The sequence below is a fragment of the Pezoporus flaviventris genome, unplaced genomic scaffold (genome assembly GCF_033815535.1).
Source record: "Pezoporus flaviventris isolate CSIRO_AGI_PZ_B2104156 unplaced genomic scaffold, CSIRO_AGI_Pfla_v1 ptg000037l, whole genome shotgun sequence".
Taxonomy (NCBI): domain Eukaryota; kingdom Metazoa; phylum Chordata; class Aves; order Psittaciformes; family Psittacidae; genus Pezoporus; species Pezoporus flaviventris.
This window is the reverse complement of record NW_026892585.1, coordinates 11,938,856-11,963,222: the sequence shown is the minus strand read 5'-3', so window position 1 is coordinate 11,963,222 and position 24,367 is coordinate 11,938,856. Positions and strand designations below refer to the sequence as shown.

The 24,367-nt window shown below is 40.4% G+C and overlaps 1 long non-coding RNA gene across 1 annotated transcript; it reads left to right on the top strand.

The window, feature by feature from the left end:
- The first annotated feature begins 9,192 nt into the window (after positions 1-9,192).
- Positions 9,193-23,564, top strand: LOC133275197 (uncharacterized). Its single transcript, XR_009745432.1, has 3 exons — positions 9,193-9,371; positions 9,835-9,928; positions 23,464-23,564. It is a non-coding gene; the product is annotated as an uncharacterized LOC133275197 (long non-coding RNA).
- The last annotated feature ends 803 nt before the right edge of the window (positions 23,565-24,367 follow it).

Genomic DNA, 24,367 nt, shown 5'->3' with positions numbered 1-24,367 from the left:
TAATAGAGTGTTATACTAGTATTTTGTATGGTCTGATTTATTTATTTTTTTAAAATAGTAATAACAATCATAACAGACTGCAGAGATGGAGAAGAGCCCTTGAAACTTTACTTATAATTTTACTGTGCCCCTAAGTCTGGTTTTAAAGATGATCTTGGTTTTCTTTCTCAGTCAACTCTAATCCAGCTTCTCTCAGCTCTGTTCTGGTCCTGCTGTGAAGGACTAAACCTAAGTTCCTGCTCCTCATCTCAAGTTGTTTGTAACTTCCTTTAGCTAAAATGTAAAAACATGAAATAATGGGTTGTTCTTTTTTTCCGTCCTGAAGGAAACCATTGTGGATATTTCTCTTTCAATCATCTACATTATCCCATTTACTTCTGCAGCTTCAGCTCACTACCTAGAGCAATAGTATGTCCATACTAGAAAAACCTGGAAACAACAAAGAAATACAGCCTGTTCACAAACCTTGCAAATAATGCAGACAACCACCGACACCACCAAATCTAGAAGCTACTGTGGTGCAACTCATCAGCAAAGCAGACCACAGCTCTAATGGTTACTTTCCTACTACCTTTAGATGGCACTAGTTATGTTTGTAACATCTCAGCCCATGCTTGCCACTATTTCTGCGGACCTTGACTGTAGATTCTTGCCTGATTTGTCCCTCGCTGTCGGTAGAGGTGTTAATCACAAACTTTAAATACACTCAGAAGCAGCTCCAGCCAAACTAAGCATGCATTTATAAAACAAGAAACAAACTCTCCTGGTACTTGCCGTTTATACACCTCCACCGCCTGGGCGGACATCCATATCCTCTTGCGTGTCCTCAAATGTTAAGGCCAAATGGTGTAAATTCCAGTCTAAATCATACTGCTCGGGAAAGGTGGCTCTATAAATGTTAGGGCATATTTAACGTTCTCTCATTCTCTCAGACCTGAAGAGAAGCAGCAAATCCACCAGGCTCCTATGGAAAGCAGCATCACCCCACAGTTCACTGAAGTGCATCCAAAATTTGACAGTGCAACATTGACCATTATTTCAGCCACAAACCTTTTAAGCATTAGGCCAAGCCACAAACGTTTTTCCTGTCGCATGAGAAATTTTAGAGTTTTGGTAAAAAGCCAAAAACCTGAAAAATAATGCTGTACAAGAGGAGAAATTAATAGAAATCCACAAGATTAAATTGTTAAAATATTTCATGGAAATAGTATTTTTGTTAATGTTTAAACTATACATTGAACTATTATTTAATTAATAATTATTAGCAACTATCAATTATTAATTAACTTTAGAAATTAACTAAAATGCTGTGATGAAAGCAGTGGTTTGAATTGTGAAACAGTAAACTCTTCATGAAAATATCAAAAGGGAACGTTTTAAAACATTTTTCCCCCAGAAATGTTTCAGATTAGATCAGAACAATCAAAGCTAATCCTTTCTTACAAGCAGGTTTTGTTGTTGTTTCAGTGAACCTACATTTTCACAAATGTAGAAAACAAAGAATTAAAATGAAAATGTCAGATTTACTGTGTCCTTTTTTTTTTTTCCTTGTGATCTGCTAGTTTTTACCCTTCTGTCGCTTTTCATTTTGTGCTTCAGGGTTTTTTTAATTTTACTTTAATTCTGAGAGCCAAAATGTTGGAGAATAAATGTATAATGAGCCATTTTCCCCTGCCCAAGCACTGGTGTTTGATCCTGGCCTTCAGCAAAGGAGGTGACCCTTAACACCCTGCTCCGCCCAGAAAGAACCACAAGGAGGACTTTACTCCAGACACATGCAAAACTTCTGAGAACAGCCCAGGAACTGCCTCAGCTTGCTCTGCCCAGCTGTATGCTCAGCACATAAGAAGCAGCAAATAAAAGATGGATCAGTCTTACAACATCTACTGAGGGAAGGACTCATTTCCGCCTAACTTTATCCATTTAAAATGGAGATATCCAGTTGGAACCATCCCTGTAGGGTCAGCGGAGATTGATGACCCATCTCAGCCTGAAGCAGTTTCTGTGGGATGAGTTGCTCTCCAAAATGTCTCAAGCGCCTACTGAAGCGGTCAACAGAACCAGCTTATACTTGGCATGTCACATTTAGCTGGAGTGGGTGACCCGAAGGCAAAGATCCCGTGCATGCACCCTGAGTGCAAAGGCTGCTTTTGGGAAAGGTGCACACAGAAGTGGCTGCGTGTCCCCTTCCCCTTTACTCACACCAGCCAATTGCCATTTGCATCGCTACATTTTTAAACCTCAGACCATCTTTACCCCACTGCTTGGGTACTTTGTTATGTGCCACACTGACCTGCCTTTTACTCTTCTCCTTAGCCCCCAGAGCAAAGATAAATACTATATACTGCAATTACCCATCTTGTCTTTACAAAAACAGGCCAAGAACAATTCTAAATATAAACCACTATATTATACCCCAACACACTCACAAAGGTTAAAGAACTATAATTCATTCTTATTGCAACATTATTTTAGTCCACTTTCCAGCTTTATTTAAATGATTATTGTGCAACCTATTTTGTATTAAAAAAAAAAAAAGTAAAAATTGTTTTAACACATTTTGGCTCTGTTAAACTATCTTTTACACATGAATTAGTGTGAATTTTATTGCTGTATTTTCCCAACTTATTAAAAGGGTTGTACTTCACAAATAAAACTGCAGGATGGATTTATTATTTACAGTCCTAGTCCTAGCCTTCATATCTACTTAATATGTGTAAAGTGTTTAGTTTTCCAATGTAGTTCCAGCTGCATCACTGGAATCAAACTTGTAATTGCCTCTTTGGGATTTAAAACCATTATAGTTGTGCTTTTATGTTCTCTTTTGTTTTGCTTGAATCACTTTTTCAGGTCTATGAAGTACAGCTGGCACAATAAAAGTTTGATCAATGCATAACCAATGCAGTGTATATTTCTTCCAGATATATAAAACCCAGGTGAAAAATGTTAATCTATGAAAATTATCTTTGTCAGCTACTTATTCTTGGAATTTAAATAGGTTTCAATCTTGAGGTATATGGTTTGGCCTGGGGTTTTCCAGTCTGGGTTTTTCAACAGTTTCGTGTAATGTGTACATTTGACATATTAAAATGAATGATTGCCTGATGTAAAGTTTCAATTACCAGGGCAGATTTTTTTTCTCATACTGTGATACTTGAATAAAATTATCCTGGTACCACAGGAGTTAGCATTGGAAAAAGCCTACACAAGCAGCCTTTATTTCCTTGCTAATTTAGGATCCTCTCACGCATCATTGACATTGATGTTGTTGGATCATCTACTCAAATCCTTTAGGCCTCAAAGTCATGCTTTGGGCATACAGGAAATCACCAAATCCCTGCCAAGAAATTGAAAAATTAAACCATTCAGTTTTGGCAAAGTGAACTGGTCTTCAAGTTCTGAAGTATATTAACCTGATGGACAATTAATTCTCTTTCCCTCACACTGATTTAGTGGCTTTCTCCACCTAAAGTCTGACTCTTCTGGTATTGTTGGTGGAGCAAGGTGTTGTTCAATATGAGCTAGGAATTCAGACTCTGGCCTTCAGGTAACACTTATTGCACTATGCCTTTTTAAAGTCAAATGTGAACTTAAATAAAAAACAGGGAAAATGTTAGTATATACCTTTTTGATGGTAGGGTTTCTAAATAATGTTGTGTAGAAACATTGTAGGTGTATTAACATAAAACCAGCCAGCTTAAAGGTGGTTTTGCCAGAGCTCATGGTTTCATCAAGTTTCACAATATTTGATGTTTGTCTCTGAAAGCTCAGTTTCAGGATTTAAATGATTACATTAGCCTCAGAAGCAAGACCACAAATAAAATGGACAAGATCTGCAAACAAAATTTGAAGCCAACTTCACTGTTAGCAACTTAGACCCTGGACACCTCTGCTCTTTTCATGTCCTACGTAGTACACCACATACCCCTGTGTTGTGTAGAATATAAGTGACTTTTGTCATCAGGCACCATCAGACATGCAAACTGTCCATACACCCTAGCAGAAAGCCTCTCACAGCCACACAAATATAAGAAGGAAAAAGTCTAATTTATAAAGGTGCATAGAGCTTGAGTGGTGAGCAAGTCTGGACTTCCTACACTGCCTGTGCAGTAGGTTTGGTCCATCTGTAGTGTAAGACAGATTGCACTTTGTGGAGGCTTGCATAAAGGCAGAGCCTCTAGTAGTTACAAGGCTCTCCTAGACACTCTTCAGATAGGTATTATAAACATGTCTATGGGAACAGAATTTACATCAAAACATGTGATTTGACTGAAAGTGTGAGGGGAAACAGCTATGTCTACAGTACACTTGACTAGGCTGATTACAGTGGAGGCTGTCATACCATCCAGAACAACCAACAATGATTTTCTAGACAATATTCAGATTTCTTCTTCCTGTCTAAATAAATCTAATTATAAGATTCAGGTTTCTGGAGTTTATATTCGTATTTATAAAATCAAGACTCACATTCTACTAATGTGTTGGAATAAATAGTTAATATCCATAAGAATTCTGTACTCTTTGCTGTACAATGAAGATATTTTGCATGTGCAAATACAGTTATATAAGTCTGATAGTGAGTTAATACTCACTAGAATGATTTTGCAGTTCTCTTATATCTTGTCATCAGAAGCGGGTGTAGCAAGAACATATTCACAAGTGCAGTGTGTCCCACCTATTTTCCAGAACAAAGATTTTGCACAAGGTAATCACGATCACTATTCAAGGGAAGGTGTCATTTACTAATGTCACTAAACTAAGAAAAAGACGCCGGGTGTGTTCTGAGATATTCACTTTCAATATACATATTAAATTGCTAGGTTTTTATTTACTGTCCAACAGACATTTTTGGCAATTCTTCTATACTATATACTGTGTGGAATTCTGCTAGATTGTCCCTTGAGTTAAAACTTTCACTATGTTCAGATAACTCTGGAAGACCTGATTCTACCACAAACATTTGCAAGGAAACAGCCATGTGACTGGGATAAATTCTGAGGAAGATCTTCTTTTTCCTTTTAGTCATCACCTATTTGTCAGCTATGTCCCAATTTGTGTGCTGTTCTCCTGCCTCTTCTGCTCACTTCCAAAAGCACCTAATCTCTTTTTGCCTTTTACTAATTTGAAACACAGCTAATTGCAGAGAATCACGTTCTGATCATCCTCTCTGGATGGGCAGCATAGCCATGGTTGCTCCTGCTCTCAACTGATTTTATGCAGAGCTCAGATCTGGAGACTTCAAACAGCTTATCCCTTTCTAGTATTTGGGCCATAGCTCACCTCAAAAGAGCCATCAGACATTTTTTTAAATCTAATGAGGGGTCTTCTTGCATAATTTTCTACCTAGACAGAGAAAAAAACCCAAACCACTGTGTCTTATTAACAAAACCTCACCTCTCCCTTCTTAGAAGTCCATGGGCCTTAGGTTTCTATATTCCTGCTGCTCTTGAAAGTTGGACTCGGGATTTTGAAATTGCACATCCATGCTGGGAATCCATCTCTATCAGACCCCTCTCAAGAAGAGGTTTTTGCATCCTGGCAAGAAACTCTGATTCTCACTGCTTCCCTCTCAGAAACCACAGGCTCTCCATTGGGACAATACTTGTGTGTTTATATTCAAGACCACCTTTTTTTCAATTGCTTTGAAAAAAAAAACAACACGAGGGTATGGTCCTACTGCAGTGAAGAACTGAAGCCAGGATAGAAAGGCAATTTTCTAAATCATTTTGCAAACATATATTTTATAAAGCAACATTTAAAACTAAATTATTCAAGGCCTTGTAGTTTTCAATGACCAGCAACATGGGCTTCTCACACCCTCAGACTTCATACCACTACCACATCTCAACATGGGAGGAAGGGAACTAGAGAATCAAATGCTGTTGTCACTCTGACCTGACATTTCTCATCCTCTTTACAAAAACACCCTTATCCCATCTAGCTCTTTCTATCACACTGAGACTTGGTTTGACAATGTTTAGGCCAAATCAAGCATTTGCAAGGGAGTTCCTTATTTTTGACTGTAGATTATGATATGAAAAACTTCAGCAACAGAACTGCAGATACAACTGCTGCCATAATTTGGATGGTGTGAGGTGTCTGTGAAGCTTACTTCATTCTTCTAACATAATGGTCAGATAAGGTGGCTGCGCTACATTCTGAGTTGTGCTATTTTAAAGGAACTCTTTTAGTTCCACAGCACAGAAATTGTTGACTGTGAATATTTGCAGCCACTACAGGGGTAATACATAGGAAGAGGAGTAATGGAAGACTTGGTAACTTATTTTACCAGTGGGATATAATGGTTCCTCAGCACTTCCCTATTAAGAAGAAAGAGGCATGAGGAAAAGATGCACTGTATGTCTTTCAAACTCTCCCTTGCTATCGTTGCTGAAATTACATATCTGTATAAAGACCTACAGTATCATTTGTAATGCTGCACTCTCTAGCACTGCTGCTTTAATCACATGTATTATAGGCAACAAGATGTATGAAGCAGGAAGGAAAATATGTGTTGAACCATACTTGGCCTGACATCCCATGACTTTCAGGAGAAAGGTGAGAGTGACAGGTTCTGGAGGCTGAAAGTCAAAAGCTTAACCATCGAAATGCTGTGTGGAGATTCATGTTTCATATAACTCCCCATCTAAACCACCACAAATCTTTCCTCACCCGCAGCCATCATCAACAAGGGGAAGACAGTTCAACCTCCATTCTTGTTCCGATCTAAATATCTGTGCTGAAGCAACCACAAAAGAAGACCTTTAAAGCCAATAGTAGCCATAATTATATTGTTGTTTGGCCAGATACTCCACTAACTAGGAACTCAGCTCCCACAGGATGCCAAACCGCCACCAGATGGTTCTCTGAAACCCTTTTTGCCAAGCTCACAATGCAATTTGGATGAAGTTGCAAACCTTGTGATAGAAAGTCTCTTTCTGCCACTACCAGTATTTCTGGACCCCTCAAGCTTTTTATCCCCTGCATATGCCACCCACACATGGGAGATGCAGCTCTGGCATGCTCAGCCACAGCAGGCATGTTGAAACTTGGTGGTGTGGCCCTGAGAGAAAGTGTACTTCCAGCCTGAGCTCGTTGAAATGACACCCCACCTCTCCTTTTCGTCATGGTCTGTCCTTCCCATGGAGACTCCATATACCACATCTCATCAGTAAGAGGTGGATCAGGAGGGAAACCACAAGGCTGTCCTGCATATGCAAGAGAATGGGACCTAATTACGAGAGAAAGAGAGGCGGAAGTTTGTTGCGTAAGACCAGCACGGAACACATGAGCTTTGACTACTTGTGCTCTTCTCTGTGAGCCTGTCTTTGCATTCAAATGCCTGCCTTCTCTCGTGAACCATGGCTGTGCTTGTTGCTGTGGTTGAAAGGAAATTTCTAGGGGTTTTCCCTTTGCTGGAAGTCCCCTGCTTAAGGCTGCTGTTGCTGCGGAACTGTGTGCAGCCTTCTGGTCGAGGGCTGAACCCTGTAGTCTCAATCTTCAATTAGCCTTCCCTTGGCCCCTCCACAAGGCTTGTCACTGGAAGGTTTCTCCCTGGGGTGAGGAAGACACCTGCTTGCGTAAGTAAGACATTTTTATCAATCTCTTTAGAAGTGCTCAGTCCAAGAGACCTGCAAGGCCTGCAGAGCACTCTGTCTTGTCTTCAGGAGAGTGGGGTTTTCTGCAGAATGCTGCACAATGGCCACCAATTAATGTCGTTTCAGCTTTGCCTCTTTTGTCTCACTGAAGTTGCCTGTGTTCAGGCCATTCCCCGCCATGAAGATTTTAGACTAAACAGAAGAAAACAGGAAGGGCTGATTTAGGAAATCTCTTCACAAGCAGATCCCTTGCTCTCTGCAACTGCTCTAGGGACCCATAAGCAAGGATCCTATCCCTCTGTTACAAGGGACATCAAACATCTCACTAGGGATAGACACAAAGTATTCCCAATCAGGAAGTCAAGGAAGTTTGATGATATTGTTGCTTCAGAACAGTTGGAGTTGGAAACTCCCTCAGTGTCTGTAGCCAGTATTACTTTCTGAATACAAAGACAGAGCGAGAAGAGTTATGGGAACACCTACCATGAGGCAGCTTCCTCAGAGCACCCACCACAGAGCTGAAATCCCCAGGTCATTCCAATGGTGAGAAATGGGAAACAGGCACCGTCAGAGAAAAACATAGTACAGGACCCTACTGCAAGTACTCATCCCTCTAGAAAAGTTTCTCTTTCTCTTCACTGAGTATGGAAGATACCTTGGAAGATGAGGTTATAGTTGGCAGCTCAGAAAGCCAGGTAGCTGAACACATACTGGTGGTGTCATTGACTGACCATGATTACAGGGGTTATAATTGTGTTCTTCCTTTCCCCTTCTTGCTGTGCTTTTGTGATTGCTGCTAGTAATCTCACTCACAATTTCTGCACTGCGGCCTGAGTTTTCATTATCAGAGACAGTTGCACTAATATTAGCAATCCCCTGGAGCCTGCAGCTTCACTTTGATAACTACTTTTTCTAACTGAATGCTTTGCATTTCACCTGGGTGACTACCACATGAGCATAATGCCATCCAACAGGGTTTTCTGCTAGTATAAAGGTTTTCTTCCATCTTATAGCCTTTAGTCATAGAAGGATTTCCTCCTTCTTCTAGCCAGGAAGCTGTATTAATTTGCTGAGCTTTCCAGCTCTGGGCCATGAAATGGGCAGCACCTTCATAGCTGGAGTCAGGGGAAAATATCATCAGGTATGTTGAAGCCACTCAGCTGTCTGAGGAAATGGTCTGGCTCCTCTCCAGTCACCTGTAGTAGCCTCCCCAGGGACAGCGTGGCATGCAAACCATGAGACACCCAGCCTCCAAAATCTTCAAGAGTCTTCCAGCAAAATTTCTTCCCTGCTTTCTGGGATTACTTTGTGGTAACGCGGTGACTATTGGCCTGGCTTTTCTTGAAGAGGCCTGAAAAGAATTCAGTTGTCTTCACTCACCATCAGACAGCTTTTCCTGTGTCAGAGGAGACCAGCTGCTGCCTCATTTTTCTAGGTCCAACATGCACGCCCAAAGGTCCCCTGCAGCTACAGCCCTACCATGTGGAGCAAGCCCAGGATTTTGTGTGTTAGCACGGGGCTGTTGGTACACAAATGATGAACTGGGAGGATGTGTCTCCAAACCGTATTTTGGATAGTGCTATATGAAGGTGTCTGCTAGGAATATTATTTCTGGCTCTGACCATGGCTTCTTTGGACTCAGCCTGCTATACTTTCTACAATTTGCTTCATTTTCTCTCCAGAGCAAAAGGAACTTACTGGTGTACAGACCCTCTTGACATAATCCCTTCTTTCAAAGGACCGATTACATTGTCACTTTCTGTTTCTCTCCTGGTAAGTGCTGCTGCAGCACACACATCCGCTCCTTTAATTCTTCCTCCCCTTTTGCAACATGCTGCCTGACACAACAGCAGTCAAGAAAAATCTCCTAAAGGAATTCTTCTGGGCTTTTACTGTGCTTTCAAGGAGCACCCTCACAGCTTAAAAGTGCTGCAATGAAGTCCTGGTCATGCAGATGCTCAAGGTTTGTCAGGAATGTCCTCCGGGAACCTGTGATCTCTTTCAGTAATAAAAGCACACTTATATGGTGCTGACTAAGCTCCTGGTATTAGGGGACAACAGCAATAATCCAATTTTTTTTCCATCTGAACATCATTTTGCTGTGTTGACGTCTGACTCTTGACCCTTTCACTGGAGTTTTTTCTTGCGCTAGTGCTTTTCCAACTGCTGCTTGTTAAGCACTTCCTTGTGGTGGGATTTCCCTTGTTTTCATAAAGTATTTTGTTTCTTTCCCAAGACAACACCGTTCTTCATGTTCCAGATCGCTGCCCCATCCCAGCTGTTATGGAAGGCCTGTGACTTCTGATGATCTTGGTACCCATTATTAATTGGTAAGTAGTTAACCAACACAAGGCTTCCAGTTTCTTAGCTGAGGTTGTTTTACGGCATTCACTTCATTCATGGTGCCTGAATCCTTCATTTGCTATGCAGTGATTTACATTCTGCTATGATCCAGGTTTAGTTTATGCTCCCGAATTTTGGCTGAGTGGCAGTATTCCCTCTTGTCTCGGTCGCATACCTCTAAGTTGTCATGTATGTTTTCACCTCCTGTCAACATTCATGCATCGTGCACCCTTTTCCCAGGAAATCTCTTGTGCTGATAACAGGCCAGCAGGTGTTTCCTACCAAATGTTGTGGCTGCTCATCTCTTCTTTCAGTCTCACCTGCCTCATGCAGCTCAGAATATGCTGCAGAGTCCCAATAAATAATAGCCTATAACACAGGGAGCCTACACCCTCCCTGAAAAATTGATTTGCTTTTTTGAAGTGATCTGTAGGTATCTGAAAGGTCATTTTCTTTCTCATTGTACCCATTTTAGAGGTCTGACTACTTTAAATCATACTTTTGTGTCAGGCATTGGGGTTCCTTTACGTCTTTGCACCTCACTTGCGGAATTGGTTGCTGAAATACCTGAGCTGTGGGTACCAGAGCCTTGGAGGACTACTTATTTTTGCGGTTTCCAGGATTTAGCCTATGTTTCCAGGCAAAAAAAAACTTTAACTGTTAGAAAAAACCCATTTTAATTGCCTCTGCTATGAAATGGATTGCACAGGTAGCAAGGAAAACCATTCTCTGTTTCGGGACTGATTTACCAGCATGTTAACCACATAGAAAGAGACAGGCTGACCTTTCCCTTTGCAGCTATATTCAATCTGTATTCCTCCAACACTTGGGGTGGAAGACCTCTGTATTTCTTTAGACCTACTGATGCAGGCAATGTTAGAGTCCAAATGGAAGCTGGCTTTTGCCCATCTTCTGTCTCATGAATACAGATTGGTTTTTCCCCAGTTATCAGTTTTGAATGTCACAGGTTTTCCTTTGGCCCTATGCAGCTAATGAGACCTAGGAAGCTAGCTGCATTGTGATCCTTCTCTTTGTACTGTACGGTAGCCAAGAAGAGTGCTGTGTCACTGCTGCTGCTTGAGTCTCTTTGGGGGTGCTCTCCAACTGCCAGCACCGTACACCCTGTACTTTTCTGTTTGCTTATGCGTCATGCTCCTACAAAACGGTTTACTTTGTGGTTGGAATCAAACAGCCTTATCAAAATGCAACTCTTCAATAAAGCTGAAATGAAACATTTGGACCTCATGAAAACGGAATATTTTGCTATTTTGCAAGGGGGGGGGTTAGGAAGGTGAACAGCTTCTCAGTTGTTGAGTCAGCATTTGGGGGCAGTGAGGGACGAAAGGACCTCCCTAAATGGCCAGAGCATTGTTTCCTTTTAGTGCTGTTTTGACAGAATTAGAGACAATGTCAGAACACAAAGCTGCAAATATGGGAAGATGGTATTTCCATCTCGATCCAAAAGCAAATTCACAGCTGTTTGTAAATTAAAGCAAAGAGCAGCTCAGTGACTTGGGAGCTCACAGACATGTAGAGCTGTGCATCTGTCTGCACTTCAGGCTGACAGGGCATCAAGAAATCCTAACTCACCATGAGCTGTGTGCCTGTGGTGCTGAGCCCCAATAATACACCTTTCTAACAACCAGCATGTTCAACATCAGGGTGAACACCCATATAACATAGTGACATGGATCACAGGACAGGGCTGTCTCATAGACATACATGTATCTGTGTCCAAAATCATTCTCACCTGCCTATAGGGCTAGATTTTTAAAGATTTTTATCTGCTAAAGGGTGCAGATAGAGAACTTTGTGGGAATGAAGCACTGAAAACAGCAGTGGGAGCCAATTTGCCTCTATAGGTCCTGAACATGTTTGGAGATTCTTTCAGGTACTGTTGTTTACCCATATCAGTTCCTTCTTCATCAAATGTTTATTCACATATTCTTTCTTACTAGTACTGGGTTTCATAATTGAAACAAATAGCATTTAAGAAATAATACTAATGCAAAATAATATTTGCTCATCTTGTATGTATTTTCAAATACCGATGAAATTTATTAATATTTTGTAGTAAATACAGAATTAAAATTTACTGATTGGTATGGGAGGAAAAAAATTAATTTTGGTTGTAATCACCACAAAGACATTGTAATAAATTATTGTATCGAATTATTGTACCTGGGTGTATGCGCATAAAGGAAAGATAGGGGTTGCCTCATTTCACTGGGACAACTATGTTTTGAATCATCTTGCATACATCTAGTGTGCCAGGGGCATCTTGGGAGCTAATCAACACCTGTAAATCTCACAAAAAATACTGGATTCAAGTTTATAAGACAATCTTGTTAACTTCGGCCCAGTTTACCCTTAGATTTTACAAACTGATGAAGGTACACCAGAGGAGACAGTTTATACCTGCAAAGTGTACATTAACTTAACTCCTTCCTTGGACAGAATAGAAATATACTTTATGGAAAGTACGACTGCATCTATTCTATGGCTCTAAATCTTTAAGTTCAGTAGCAAAAACAAAGAGGTCAGAAAAGGAGGGGGAGCAAAGTGACTTGCTGTGTTACAGCAGAGGAGCTAGAGGAAGCTACTCTAAGTCTAAACCACCACCATGCTCTAAATGCACAGAGATGGCAAGTAACAGGCAATACCTATTTCAGTCTTCCAGAACACCCACACAACTGTCAAAGTGGCATCAAGGGCTAAAATCCGATCAAAGATTTTGAACAAGGACCCAGTGAGCTTTCAAAGGACTGTTTTAGGGCCACCCTCTGCTCAACCCCTTTCCCAGTCACAGAACTTTGAAGAGAAGATGATCCAACTCACTGGGAGAGGACTGCAGATTTCCTCCAGCTGTAGTGGAGAGCAATACAAAGTAGCCCAGAGAGGTACCAGAGCTTCCTCCACCGACCCCCATGAAAACCAGCCTTGCTCTGGCACCCTGAGAGGAGCGTTAGCAATCAGCTTACAGGTACTCTGACATCCAGATATATTACCCAATGGACAGAGATGTCTTTTTTCAATGTTCTTTTAAGCCTCACTAAAACTTGCAGCAATGGATGTCCATGTATACCAAGTTCAGGTATGCAGAGCAAAAGGACTGTTTAGCTGTATGCAGAAAGGCACACCCACAAGGGTGCCCAAGGAGGAAAAGACGACAGCACGGCAACCTGGAAAACTAATCACTTATCTCAGGTTTTTATGGGCTCAGCTGAGTTTGACCTCTCACTGTTAGCAATTGGTTAGACGATGTAACTAGGAAGAGGGAAAATGTCCCTGTCCCATCTATCACACGGCAAGGAGGCTCCTTACAGCTCCCCTTCAGCACCTAAATCAGAATATCTGCAGCAGTTACCCTCCCTTAAAGATTTGGCTGTTCAGAAGCATCAGTGGGTTTCATGGTTGCAGAGGCTCATTGCAGGAAGTAAATTAATGGGGAAAACAGCTGAAAAGGTGCTTATAAAAAAATAAAATAAAAAAAATAAAAAATAGCAGTCTTAATATCTTAGACAACATATTTGCACTCCATTCTTGTAACAAAAGACATGATGAGATTGCGCGCGCGCACACGCTCATGCTTATTCTATGCTTTTTCGCCTCATCTGGCAGCCGCTTTCCGGTCCAGCAGACACTAACATCTAATGAGTCAAACTTCCCATTTTCAGACTAATCAGTCGGCTGCACTAATTGCAAATGCAAATATGCAAATTTATATTAATTAATTACTCTGCTAATTAGTTCTGCGGTCTTTTTGGGGTAATAAATCATTGTGCAGTGGAAGGGAAACACGTCCTGTCCCATTTCACTCCACATAAAAATTTAATGTACTCATTGAAGAAAATATATAAAAAAAAACCCTGATTCTGATAGCTCTGCTTCTACTGATGAGTCCCCCACAGAAAGGTATGATTGTAAGAAGGCTTTCACATCTCCAGCAAATGCCATCACTAAGGTGCCTGTTAGCAATTTAATTATCACATTATGAGCTCCAGGAAAAGCCAGTTTGCTGTGCTGCAGGCTGTGACTCTGAGCTCCGTAGTTCACACATTTTGCAGCAAATGCTGTTTATACATACATGAAAGATAATCTGGAGGAAAGCATTCAGTTTGCTCTACCTGAACGGACTGCTAAAGCTTGCGCTCAAATACTAGGAAGCTGGGTCTGCTAGAACCATCGGAACTATATACGCTTCAGACCTGAAGCCTCACTAGACCCCAGTAGGGAGGGTTGCCAGAAAAAATGAATAGTAGCTGAAGAAGAAACTGCTTGTAGAGCCCTCCTCTGGCCTTTAATTTTACTTTGGCTCTGATCCATTTTAACAGGGAATTTGAGGCTCCACAGTCAGCTTCACATCTCCCTTGTACCCCTCATCTCCCCAGCACATCCCAGGAATGGGGGGTTGCTCCACTGCACCCCCTACTGTTGGACTGCCCAGCCTCAGGGGAGCTGTGGTCTTCCTTCGCCATGCTGAAGTCTGAAAGGTGCAGTGAGGAGGGTGTCACGCTGGTGGAGGCTCAGATGCCAAAGCCCGACAAAGTGCGGATGTCACTCTATCTACATATTCCTCCTTGTCGAACAGAAGAACATCCCCATAGCGTTACAAACCCAATAGCACCTGGCTGCAGAAAGAGGGCCACTCAATCCCCTCACCATATGGATCTACATGAAGTCACACAAATACTGGGGTGCACAGTGCACCGTGGGCATCCTAGGAGCCAAAGGCTTTCCTAAGAGCCTCAGAAAGACATTAAGCAAAGTCCATCCTCTTATCTTACACAAGTTAAGCCACAAGAAATGCAGCACGTCCCACTGCTCTTGGAAGATTTCTTCAGCCTCCACTTGCTACTTTTCACTATTACATACCATCATTTCAAGAAATGTGAAACATTCACAGAGCATTTTCTGGAGAGTCTGAATGTGATCAAGTGAGTTAATCTGCCTCAGAGAGACAGTCTGAAAAACAGATAAAGATGTTATAAAAGTCAATAGAGCTCTTCTTGTATTTCTGAGATTCAGGCATCTCACATCTAAAGAGTCTACCAATATTAATAGAATAATTTTAAAAAGCATTAACAAATATTTTGCTTTATACTTGAAATTATTGGGTTTAAACTAAAACCATAAATGAGGTTTACAAGTAATTAAATTCCGAGAGCCTTTATCATGCTAGGTTTAGCCAGAACTTGAGCTGTATATTTTTCTCACAGTGTGGAATGATAGGATAGCTTCTTTCTCTTTTGTTTTTCTTTCCTACCCACACACTAGAATAAAATAATATTGAACTAATAGTCTGAAGTCCTGTGACTTAGGTTCTGGGAAACAGAGGAAACTAAACCAACTTAAATTAAACGAGAATTTAACAGCCAAAGATAAAATTAGTTTTTAGAAAGTTGTCATCTTTGCCTGAAATACTAACATACGCTAATGGCTATGCCATTTAACAGCACACAAATTAAAATACTAATCTAAAAGCAAACCACCTTTGTGATCTTTCTGGGTCTGCAGGATCCTAGAGTCACAAGGGATTCAAATTATTTGTTATAGAGCACAGTCCCCGCCGCCTACTGTGATTTTTGCCTGATATTTAAAAAACAGCTTTTTTTTTTTCTTAAAACCCTACAAGTTTTCAGAGATTAATGCATGCAGATTTTGACAAAACTCCACAAGTAACTCTTTAATAATGAAGAGGTATGAGGTGGTGATGGGACTTCGTTCTGGTTGTCTGTAGTGTTCATTAAAGAGTTACATTTAAATCTTAATTGCGCTGGGACATGAGATATAACTTAAGATATTTGACAAAGTCTCTAGGCCCTTTGATGGGTTAGTTTCAATTAGACAGCTTCAACAGCACATGCTTATTTTGCAAACTGCACTAGGCTTCCTCACGGCAGGCACTGGAAACAAAATAATCTCTTTTTTTGATTGTCTTCATAATATAGCTAAGAAAGTTTTGCAAATACTGATTTATGAAGAATATTGTCTTGATTCAGAATACTTAGAGTCACAAGAGTGATGCTAATAAAAATTCCATCATGATAGTCTGTGTTTATTCCCTTTCAGTTACTTCTGGCTGATATTTATTCTCCTGTCAGGGCTGTGAAATTAAGGCTTTTCTTAACATATAGGACAGCAAGACCCATTTGGCAATCAAGATGAAACCCAGATGAGTGTTAAGATTGACAGTGTTTTCACCCTTATAATTAGCTATTCACACAAATGGGGTTTTAGTTTGCACTTCTGCTTGGAACATGGCACTTCTTCATACAGAGAGCAGCATTCACATGTTAACATTTTCACTTTTGTTTCTTGTTGGCAAGTAAACCAGCGTACTTGCTATTGACTTCTGTTAGCTTTTTGCTATATATTATTTGCTACTTATTAGTGTCCTATTTAAAAAGAACTGAATGTGAGCAAAGCACAAACAAGAACTGCAGCGATGTCCCTTTCCTTTGCCCTGCACTGGAGGAGGATGTCACCTAACTATTGTCACTCTGCTGCTGCCAGGTAAATGCTTTCCACACACATAGTGCTGGGGCATCTCTTCTTTTAAGGGTTAACGACCCCCCTCCCTTGCTAAGGGAAAGACGGGTGGCCCCAGAGCAACAGAACACGTACCACGCCGAGCTAATTTGCAGCCTTGTCCTCAGTTGTGCACTGACTCAGTGATGTCTGGAGGAAGGGCGCACAAGTAGGAAACCTTATGGCAGTACAGCAGCCGTTGCCAGAAATTTATCAAGGATCGTGATGGGTTCTGAACAAGGTCCTGTTCATTCTAAATTGAGAAATAAAAGGCTCAGTGGTGGAAAAGAAAGCAAAAGGACGGCGAAAACGTTGCTGTTTTCCTAAATGTGAGATGCTACGGATTTGCTCGTACATATTAAGAGTTTTAAACTGAAAAAAGACAAAATAAAGCATCCTAAATGGACTTGTCTCAATATGTACTTAGGCTAGAGAGCTCACTGCAAAAAGAAGTGGATTTCAGAAATGTATGTTTGCAAAAAGGAATTGATATGCATATCAGAGTTACCATAATTAATTATAATAACGTTTTTGGGTCATGCTTCAGAGCTCACAGAATTCAGCAACTGTTAGAGAACGGGCTGAGACTTAACAAGGATAATCTCTTTTTAACCTTCATGTACACACTTTAGGGGTCTCTATTCAGCAATGGCTATTGCCAGAAAATAAATACAAGATGAGACCGATCTTAGATCGAAACAAATAGGAACAATTCCTGTGTTTTCAGCTGTGGACTATATTCCTACATGGCCCTTTCTCTTATGGGAATGATTGGCTTTTGGCAGTTGATTTAGTTTCTTTCCTAATTTTCTCTAAGGCTAGAATAAAAAGGGGATGAAAAAAGAAACAAGGAAAACTTGATCACTTGAGCAAAAGAGGTGACATAATACACAAGGTCTTTTGCACCAAACAAATTAATTAATATTGCTCATCTCTTTAGAAACAATTGCATCTACAATGGACAAGAGGACAACTATCGGGCTAGATTAAAATGAAGATTACATATAAAATCACTGAGGGAATAAAAAAGGAGGACAGACTAATGGTGGAGAAAGGCACAGAGGAGCCCTAAAGGCAAACAACAGAATGAATAAGTATGGTAACTGCAAACCACCTAAGCAAAAAATAAAAATAACAATTGGGGAAATAGCAGTAAAACGGGAAAACCATTTGTCTAGACCAAAGCTCCACAACCGCAGCTCATTGCCTCCAGGCACTCCAAGCACAAGGATGCCTTCTCACCCAAGTGGTAAGATATCCAGAGAAGCAAACTGACACTGCTGTTCGTATCTCTTTTAGGAGCAGAGCAACGCCACTCTCTCTGCTCCCACATCGGTGCAGCACCACCACCATAGCTCAGAGAGGACAGCTGCATGAGGAACAGGATTTGAGGTCAGGCCAGGTGGATACAGCAATGTATAGCAACAGTGGGAGCCCTGTGCTTGGATGCTGCAATTGTAGCTGCCCAGGAAGGCAGTGACAACAAGCATCTCCAACACCAATCAAGGTGTGAAGCAGGTCAGTGCTTCAGGGACAGGGACTTCCACTGGTGCCCATCAGGAAAATGGAACTGGAGATAAAAAGGTCTGGCTTATTCTCTTGTATTTCAAAGTCCTTCACTCATCTTTACTGGGGGGATACTTCACTGTACTACACTGAGGCAGAAACATAAAGCCTGCTATATGACAGGTTAAAATGAAGTTGTGGCTGCAAGACACCTTGAAATAGTTAAAGATAATCCAAAATTGGAATATTCTTCCAGTGAGTTATCCCAAAATGTCAGTATTTTATATTCCAGCCATGAAGAAATGTTGCAGTATTTACTTAATATAGTTCTCAACAGCATTTTCTTCCTGCTCTGTTTGCAATTCATGATACAGAAGGATGGTCGTTCAGAGGCAGGGTTTCAGTATGCCCTGGAAAACATATTATGCTCGCAGAACAAAAGCCATGAAGGAGAACTGGGGCCCACACCACAGCTTCCATGACCCAGTGTGTCTTCTAAGACAGGACACATTGTCATTTAACTGACTAGAGAAATACACATTTTGGGACAGCCCAAGGAACATGTTATTCCTGTTGGGATTTATTGACTCCACAGAGGAATGATTTTGGTTTTCTGAGTAGACAGTCAACAGACTTCACTAATGGTGAAACATGCCTAAGAAAATTCTGATTTGTGAAGGCAGCTCTATCACAAGAAACTTTTTCTGTCAAAGGATTTCCAAGCATCTCTAGTCTTGACCCCTGCGAAGACTTACAGTGGAATTCAATTCATCTAACATCAGCCACGAAAAAAACATTGTCTTGAGCAGGGTGTCTAACACACACACAGAGTTGGTAGAAAGTAACAGAAGTTGATTCACTGCATATAGTTTAGACATCCCAGGAGAAGATGGTGGCTGCTCTTTCCATTCTCTAAAAGCAAGTTTAGACAGTTGGCTTTCACTGAGCAGCAAGCTGGGGGTACGTGAGTCATTGCATGGCATCACACGTACATGCAGGGCTGTTATTCACCCCCCATCTAATGTGGTGCTGAGTGAAATCTGACTGGGACTGAGCTCAGTGAAAAAAGCCCACCTTTACTGCCATCCTCAGTGTCACCCTGATTGCATATTTCTGCCTCAACAAAAGTGAAATGATTCTTTAGACTCTAAGTGGGAAAGACCTGCAGGTATAGCATGAAATAAGTGGCTGAGAGAAAATGTTTCAGCAGCCTAAGAGGCTAAGAACCTCTTTTCATTCCCTAATCAGAAAAACTCTCACTGAAAATGAAACTGATGGATTTGGAGTGGGATCTGATGAGATTTAAAAAGTCCTAGTGGTCTCACATTGCGTACAGCATTTAGGCAGCTCAAAACTGAAGCCTTGAAATGAGTGTACTAGTACTTAAAAGAAGACCCATAGTCAATAAAAATCCCTAAAAGAAAATAAATCAATTATGTTTTGGGGAGAATCCTTGTGTGTTTAACAAAGGTTTGAGTTGGGAGAAAAGATTTTTTTTTTGTTTTTTGTTAACTAATTACTAATTTTTATTTATCATTTGAATTACCCTCTAATGTAAAGAGCAGAGAGCAAAATGGCTTTGTATGTAGTTCTATGACATTCACTATCTAACTTAGAGAAAGATTTAACCTACAGGCTGGTTTTCAGTTAAACAATTTTTTCATCAGTTAATTTTACTGTATCCTAATTAGTTTGGGTTTTTTTAAGTGTTCTACTTATCCAGAATCAAATCTTAGCTTTGAGCAGTAATAGGATTGGAAATATGAAGGTTAAGTTTGTAGCCAATTCTTAAATCCGTTTTCCTCTATAAAGCATGTAAATTCACACTGTTTTTTCTGCAAGAGCGCAGAGAGACATATGTGTCATATTCAACTATAGCTTTACAATAAACAGAAGTTAAATGAAGCATTAGTGTACAAGATGATATTTGACCAAGGCAAAGACTTCTTGACCACACACAAGTAGCAATTTAAACATCTGACTTCCTTGAAAATGAATAATTCACTTTCCCTGGAAGAGGAGAGGCAGCCCAGTCAGATCTGGATGGATTTTATCAGACTGTGAAATAGCTGTGCTGTATGTAGAGAAATAATTGAGCTAGATCAAGCTGGAGAGGAACAGAAAAATGCTCATGCTGTGCTACAAGACCAGCAGTGTCACTGACCGTTCTTTCCTGCTCTGCCCTAAGTCTATCCTCTTCTAGCTCACATCACTATTGCCGCAGATAAATAATAATCAGCACCAGCACTCTAGCCTCAATCTATCACCAGTAAGAGATTTCAAAAGGCAATTGGCCCAGCTGGAGAAAACATCAAAGTGGAAAATATATTTGTGCCAAGGAAAAGTTATGCTTGTACCTGGGACTTGGACACATAAGGCTCTTGCGCACTTCTCTAGCCACCTGAGTACCCTTTTTTCCTAATCGCTTGCAGATATAAATTGGGCTCTGTGCGCATGGTATCAGCATACATGGAATTCACAGCAATATTCACAGCATCCACCTCTGGGAACTTGTCCCTTATGGTTTCATTCAGGAACAGATGTTTTAAGAACGTAGTTTGAATAGAAGTTTCATTATTTTCCTTTGAGGTTGAAAAATAAAATTGTTTTGCTCCATAAACTTCTCACCATTTTAAAGTTAGAACTAGGTCAATGGGATGGGACTGTGTGTGAGTGGGTTAGATACAGAGACCAAAAGTTGCTGAGCTCTCACTGTTTCCCACTGTATATTTGACTCACCACAGGAACTTGAGATAGCTCCTCTGTCTATGAAGCACTGATATGAACTCACTGAACCAGCAGGTGCTGAAGCTTAATTTCACTATCTACAGTACTGTGAGATCTTTATTTGCTGTGCGCTGTAAGAAGTGCAAAGTAACTTCCACAGTACCAAAAGTAACAGCAAGTAAAGTGAATTTATCTTGCACGTTTCCAATAGGAAGTCTTTGGTGCTTTGAGTATCTTTTCCAGCCGCCAATGGGATTTTGTCATTTTAATAGCAGCACACAAAAAAAAAACCCTCAAGTTTTTATTCCGTAGTGCTACTTTTGTGCACAAATAGTTATTAACTTTGCATCAACATCTCCATGGATTAAACAGTCCCTAAGTACACATTGACAGCACGGATCATTATGGTTATGGACCCTTAACATTTCAAATGGGAGGGGAGGGAGGTTGTGTGCGTGTGTATTCATCTCCTTGCTCCCTCTCTTTCACAAACTATAAGGTTTAATAGCGATTAACACTAGACCACAGCACTTCTAAATTAACGATAGCCCTGCCAATTCTAATTGGTATTCTAATTAGTCTGACAATTCTACTAATTAAGAACATTAAACTTTTTAACAAAGGCTATCTTTTTTGTGTTGTGTTTGGCAAAATGGAATCGAGGGTATAAGGGAACCTGAACTGCTACTTCAGAGAATTGCTGATGATTAAATTACAAGGAACAAGAAACCAAAAAGACTTGGGGAGCAGTAGAAACATTTATCTATGGCAGTTAAATAACAGGAATAGGCTATCTGAATTATAGGAGATAACAAATGACAGAGAAAGAGATTAATAAAATGAAAATTGCAAATCCAGAATACACGGCTGAAAGAGGTTTGCCTTTCAGAAATCCTGATTTAGCTAGAAATGCCTTTGTCTGGAGAAAGCTCACATTACAAAACTTGCTTTCCTTCAGATATGAAACAAAAGCAAAGGGGGGGGGGGGGAAATTTCCACAATGCCAAATTTTCAGTACCTGTTTGTTTCACATCAAACAAAATGTCTCATTTTAGGAAAAAAAAAAAAGTTCCTTTTTTTTATTTTATTTTATATATATATGTGATTTTGAAAAGAAGTATCCTTTTGAATCCCTTTGAAATGAATTAAAGACCTTACTTTCTCAAGTGTTTTATCCTCAAAGTGAAATTTCAGTATATTGCACTTAATACATACAGTTTTACGCCGAAAAGTAATACACAATCTCCTGAAAGAAAACATATTCTAGTTTCTGCCACTTTATGTCACAAGGTCAAACTGCAAACACCTTGTTCATAATCCCTATTTCTGATTCCACAGGAGTCAGAACATTTGCACAGACTCTTTGCAAAAAACTCACTGATGTCAGTTAGTGCCACAAAAAGCAAATGAACAACAGACTGAATGGAAAGCAATGGAAAGCAATATTTACTCCAAACCCCACCAACCTGCACCTTGTAGATTTTACTCTTCCAACACCCAGCCTTCAAGGCATTGTGCAGGAGCTCTGCATCTCTCAGGATTTGCTCCCATGCTGTAACACTGGGTGTATTTACTCCATCACTTCCCCAAATCACTATTGCACTGCCTGTATTCACACTGTTCAAGGGCTTAGAGGTACAGGGAGAGACAGCTATTCCAGTCACCATCTGCTGGTGACAGCAAATGTTCTCCACATGGCTGTCTTCAAAATTCATAGCAAAGTACCCTTTTGAGATAAATTTTACCTAGATGGCTTTTTACATAGTGAGATGCCTTACAGGTCCAAATGAACAAGGCAGAAGCCAGCACTCCTCTCTAGGCAGAAAGTGTGCTTCAAATTTCAACCCAAGCCACACATAAAACTCCAGAGCACACGAATGAGGCCTTAACCATATTATAGTATGCTCTTCAGAATGCGTATCTCTGAATACTTTGTAAAGTGCGTTATTTTTTTCTCTCCTGGTCACACCGCAGTAATAACAAATCAAACTACAATAGGCATCTCCCCAAAAATAGCAATTGAATTAAAGATGATCATGAAGAATCCAAAATAAGGCCAAATACGTCCTAGCTGACACTATAAACAATGCCATGGGGGGGGAAAAGTAATGTAGAAAGATTCCTAACTTGTAAAACTCTATCCATATTCAGTACTGTTTCTGATGGCTACTGTTTTAGTATTTTGTGAACTGTGCCCTGTATGACCTTTTCCCAAGAGCTTAAAGGGTCAAGGCCACAGTAAGGCCATGAAAGCCAGGTAAAAAGTCAAACTCATACAGCAACTAGCACCACAGAATGAAACACAAGCAGCACTCGGGCTCAGGAAGCCATGCTCCCTTCTTAGGAAAGGGAATTTGGCCAGGAAAGAAGGCTTTTTGCCAAACTTCCAGGTGCATTCTGGCCATGGTTGCTTTAAACTACTTGGGGATTCAAACCAGTCCTCAGCCAGACCAAGGACTGAAATGAAAACTCTGGGCTGCCAAAAGATACTACTTGCTTTCCTTTGCACACTCTGTAAGGTGAAACTGCTGTGCAGAGCAGTTACCTCCAAAAACAACACTGTGTGCTTGAGGCTGTGGCATGAAGCACTGATTTTCATGATGCCTGGTGGCTGAGGAAGCTGGCAAGCTGTAGAGCTTACACAACTCCTTAGAGATTACACAGACATAAGAAATAGAAAGAGACAGAGATTACTGAAACTACTGTTTACTCCGGCTTATACTTGAACACATGATAACCTCACCTCTCTTTATAGCAGACCATAAACTCATGTTGATTTGGGGAAATTTTACTGACTGCTGTTTGACAATGCTGATTCTGAGAGGATGTCCACAAATCTTACCAAAAATATCTATTCAGGTATAAGAAAAACCCTCACTTGAGCTCTACTTCTTTCAGTTGTGTATTTGAATAGATGGGAATTATTGTTCTATTAATCTTCTCTTGTCCTGGGAAAATTATGAGGATTGCAGTGGGAATTTAAGGAATTTACAGTTTACAACATCTGTGTGTCTGCTTGCCCTGGAAATTTGGTGACAAATGTTCTGAAACAGGTTTTTATAAAGATAAGAAAAAAAACTAGATCTGCAGCTAGAAGTAATGGAGTTGTTCATGCATCACTGAAAAAAATGTTCTTTAGACATCAATTTCCCAAAATGATTTTGGAAAAAGATCATTACAGCCCAATCTGAATTCAGCACCATTTTACAGCTGAGCTGAATTTGGCTGTGCCTTTCACTTTCTCAGAAGCTGGGGGATCGAATCCAGAAAACAGATTTATAAAATCCTGTTCTATTTGTGGTCAAATTCTGCCACCAAATCTCTCAAACTGTCAGGGGAAAACCGATCTTTAAGGGTAAAACACCTTAAATGACCCAGCTCCTACTCCCGGCAGTGAAAAACTTTCTCTGTGTTGAGGTAAAATGTGACAGTCAAGATCCTCCAAAGTGTATTGCTGTCCATCTTCCACTGCCTTCAAATCAGTGAAGATACATATAGTTTTGTGTAAGAGGAAAAAGCAGAAAGACCAGAGGATCCAGTGACTGTACATTTCATATAATCTTCTTCAGAGAATAATTTCTGTAGTGCTTATCATATAGCTATTGGGCTCTTCATTACTCCTGACATTTGCATTAAGTGCCTCCCTTTTCCTCTTGGAAAGT